We start from the raw sequence: 5,167 nt of genomic DNA, 5'->3' as shown, positions 1-5,167 counted from the left end.
TAAATATTAAATTTGAAGGAAAAAATTGTGGTTTATTTAAAATAACTTTAATTAAAGATTTTATAGTTGTACATAATACATTAATATGACTGGAGTATGTACATCCCCAGACCAAAGAGCCATATAAATAAATTGATTGTGCTAAAGCTAATTATTATTCTATAGTATTGAAGAATGTGACTCTAATTGGTCGAATGATTGTATTGCATTTGATCTTGTACAAATAAACATCGTTATTAAAACTATTATAGTCGACACGTCTATTAATTCTAAGAAAGTTTTTTGCATTGGCCGTACACTGCAAACTGGGAAATCACGTCCTATTAAAGTAATTTTTCATTCTAAATCTGGTGTATTTGATATCATTAAGAATAAACGTAAGTTATTACAATGCAATGCTCCACTATCATAAATGAATATAAGTACTGATTAGACCCTGTATCAAAGAGAAGCTACGAAGAAACTACGTGAAGAATTAAATCAACGAACTTCGAAATGTTAAATGGATTTAACGATCAAGTTCATTAATAGTGTCCCAAAAATTGTCAAAAAAATCGGAAGTCATCTCTATTCATTCTCAAACTCAACAAACTCAACATTTTTTAAACTAAACGTGTTATATCAAAATGTAAGAGGTGTTAGGACTAAACTTCAAATTTTTCGTAATTCTATTAATAATTTAAACTGTGATTGATTATTCTTATCTGAAATTTCGTTAAATAATTCTATTAATGATTTAGAATTTGAAATTGTAAATTTTAACATTTTTAGAGCGGATAGAATTGATACTCACGTTAGTAGAGGAGGTGGAGTGTTATTGGCCATCAGAAATAACTTTGAATATAAACGTATTATAATAATATCTGTGGTATTGATCAGAATTTGTATTGGTTAATTATAATAATGTGAAATTATTGTTAGCCTGTGTCTATATTCCTCTTAATACCCATAAAAAAATATATATTAAACACTGTGAGTTAGTCAAAAATATTATTCTTGTTCATTCAGTAGGTATGTTAATACACTTATTATCGATGGTTTTAATGTATCTGGTTTCTCTTATACTGATTATAACCAAATTAATGATCCTAATTCTAATGTAATGATTAGTTAATTTATTAATGATTTGAATTTAAAACAAATTAATAATATCTTCAATATTCGTAATAGTATCTTAGATTTAATTTTAACTAATAATTTCGTAGATAAATGCTTTATAGTTCACTTACACCGTTAATCGATTCTTATCACCCACCATTACACTATTTATTCATTCCATTTCTAAACCTGAATTTCTTTCAGTTATTTTTAATTTTAATGTATGTAAGTGAAAATAATGTTATAATGATTTCAGTGAAATCACTTTATTTTTAAATAGCATTGATCTACCGTCTAATTTTATTAATCTTAACGTCGATTTGGCGGTTCTTAAACTGAATGCAATTCTAACCCATTCGTTCGATATGTTTGTTCCTAAAATTAAACTAAACCATTATAGTTCACGTAGTATATATTGGTTCAATCATATTTTGAGAAACGTTATTAAATTTAAAAAACAAAACAGGAGCATAAAAAATATAAACTTACTAATTCTCATTCATATTACTTAATTTATTCTAATCTACGAAGTAACTGTAAAAATTGTCATATCAAGTTATATCCTATGTTAAAAATTAAAAATAATTTTGATACCAACCTAAAGTCGTTCTGGAAATATATCAATTCTTTGAGATCTAATCGTTTTAATATTCCCGTTTCAGTATTTTTAGACAACATTTCTGCTAATAATATGGATGATACTATATAAAGTAATTTGTTCAATATTCTTCTTCAGTATACACTATAGTACTATACACAACTAATATAATAAACGATTATAGTTATGATTTATTTAATAATCAGTTACATGACATTAATTTAAATTAATTTATCATTTATGAACACGTCATTTTAGGTTTTCTTGGTTCACTTAAAGACAATGCAAGTACTGAGCCTGATGGTATTTCGCTGATTTTTCTAAAAATCTGCTGTCAAACTATAGCTAAACTAGGTACCTATTACAATATTTCTTTAATTTGTCTTTATCCAATGAAACATTTCCTCTTTGCTGGAAAAAATCTTTATTTTTCCCTGACATCAGGTGATAAACAAATTAATGTAAAAAAATATAAACCTATTTCTAAATTATCAATTTTGCCAAAAATTTTTGAAGCCATTATCTCAAAAAAAAAAAATTAAATTTATTGTGTAATAATATAAGCCTTTCTCAACATGGTTTTATACCAAAATATTCGATTCAAACAAATGTATTATTATAATAATTATATATAATATATATAATTTAATATCTTGAAAATCTCTTTATCAATAGGTTTTCAAGTGGATGCTATTTACACGGATTTTCAAAAGGCGTTTGATATAATTTATTATATTATAAATTAAAAAATTATTGTATAGGTGGGAACTTTTTAAAATGGTTTTTTCTTTATCTTTTTGATCGTACTCAAGCAGTTAAGATTATCTTTCATGTTATATATATCGTCACGAATATATCCTGTCTTATCAGGTGTTCCTCAGGGCAGCCATTTAGGTCCTTTTTTATTTTTAATATTTATTAATTATCTGTGGGAACTAGTCCTTGACAGTTCTATAAAAATTCTATTATTTCCGAATGATGCGAAGATTGTCTTACAGTTAAATCTTTAAATGATGCTAAACCTCTGCAGTTGAATCTTAATAAATTTTATTTATGGGATGAATTAAATTTATTACCGTTAAATATTGATAAATGTCATATTATATCGTATATACATCTTTAGTAGGATCCAATCTTGATTTTGGCTCCGTAATTTGGTCCTGCAAATACTTGACATACATAAATGATTAAGATAATGTTCAATATACATTTTTAAAAAGGATTTCCTATATGTCAAATATTTTATTACCTAGGGACTCTCTCAATTATTATTACTCAACATTTTATTGGCCTTGTTCCCCTTTCACTTAGACGCAAATCAACTGATAACATAATGTTTTTTTTTGATCTTATTACCTAATTATAATATATTGAGTGTCCTGAGTTGTTATCTGAAATTGGTTTTCGGATTCTAAATCAAATTACACGTAATTCCGATTTATCTCAAGTTCCTCATTATAAAAACTAATATTGGTAGCAATTCTTTTCTATATCGAGCGTTAATTTTAGCTAATAAAATTTGTATATATTTGGCCATATTTCTTCTTTTTTGTAATAGTTTTAAAACGAAATCAATGATATTCCTAAAATACATTCATTCATCAGAAAAAAAATGCTTATAATTTACCATAAATCATAATATATACTTAAAGGTCTGGATTATTTATATATTACTTACTACAGTTAATTATTTATTTATTAATTTTTTTTTTTTTACAACACTTAATTTATTAGTTATTTGTCTGAATATGTTTTATTATATATACCTACTTTGTAAAAGGGCAGATGCCCGTTAATACATAACATAAATAAATAAACATTTACGCGTTCATAATATTTAAATAAAGTATATATGACTATATATGACTTAAATATATTTTAACTAAATTTGAATAAAAACGACCGTATAATTATTAATTTAATAATTTGATGGTCGGGATGTGAGGATGTGGGGAGTGTGTGTGTGTGTGTGTGTGTGTGACTATAGTACCACTATAGTACTACTACCCAGACAGCAATATTTTATTTAATAATATTATTATAACATTATAATAACGAATAATATTAGTTTAACGTTAGTATATTATAATATTATCATTACAAAATGCTGTCTGGGTAGGTATTATAATTTATAATGGTGTTGTATTATTTACAAGAAATTTATTTCTGTATGAAAATCTACGATAATATTTATTTACATATTATTTAATAGCATAATTATAATGGCGGCAGGTGTTTAATTGATACTTAATATTGTAATCTATGACAGCTGCAGTAGGAGTGCACCCGCAGACAACAAATATTATGTAGGTACCAACTTCGTTGACATCATGATACGATGAGACAGCCTATGGGCCAGTTGCACCGTCATCGGTTAAACTTCGATTAAGCTTAATCAGCTGATAAAAGATATTTAACCGGGCAAATTCAGCCGATTAAACTCCGGTTAACTTTAATCAGAGACGGTGCAACTGGCCCTATATGTACCTACTTATGTGTGACTATATAACAGGGATGGCCAGCGAGAAGAGACTCGCGAGTCATCAAATATATTAATAAAAATTGAAGAGCCAAGATGTAAAAAAAAACGTCTAATGTTACGTTAAGATGCGAGCCGCAAAAAACTATAACGCGAGCCGCGGTTTAGCCACCCCTGCTATATAATATTAATATTATGTACCTAGCATGTGTATAAATATGGAAATACTCGTTATATTCATATAAAACGATACCTGCAGAACTGTTTAACACAGTGAGATGGTATCGAAAATTAGCCTCAGACCTAAGTCAATCCGCGATTAACAGGAGACTGTCTATATACTAATATAGTGTGGGGGAACACGGGGCAAACCGACTGAGAAAATGAATATTTTCATAATAATTCAGGATCTTAAAATAAACGTGATCTGTTTGCACAGTTGTATTAAGTAACTTCTTGTTTACAATATTGAATTACAATACAGTGGAATATCATTCATATTTATTTTTTAACAAGCCATTAACTATTTTTAACATTTTATCGGTTTTGCCCCGATACTGGGGAAAAATCGATTTGTAATGGGGCAATACCGATGCATGGTATAATAGATATTAAAATAATAATGGAGAAAAATATAATATTAACCTTTTATTCAAAGGAACATACTAAACCAAATACAAATAACCATTGTATTTAAGTATTGTAACTATAGTAGTAAAGGTTTCATAAACTACCTATGTATTATAAGACATTTATAACTTTAAACGTCAGCAATCGATTTTAGACAGTAAAATTTGGACATTTTACATTTATTTTTTTTAAATTCATATCTTAATTTTAAATATATAAATTGTAAATAAAATAATTTATATTTTTGAATAAATATTTATAATAAAAAGGTGGGCAAGTGGGTGTCGCTATGCTTTACAGTAGGTTACAAGTGGGCCACTGTAATGGATGGTGTTAAATTTGAATTCAATGATATAATATCA

Source organism: Acyrthosiphon pisum, chromosome X (assembly GCF_005508785.2).
Source record: "Acyrthosiphon pisum isolate AL4f chromosome X, pea_aphid_22Mar2018_4r6ur, whole genome shotgun sequence".
Classification (NCBI taxonomy): domain Eukaryota; kingdom Metazoa; phylum Arthropoda; class Insecta; order Hemiptera; family Aphididae; genus Acyrthosiphon; species Acyrthosiphon pisum.
This window is presented reverse-complemented; position numbering follows the sequence as displayed.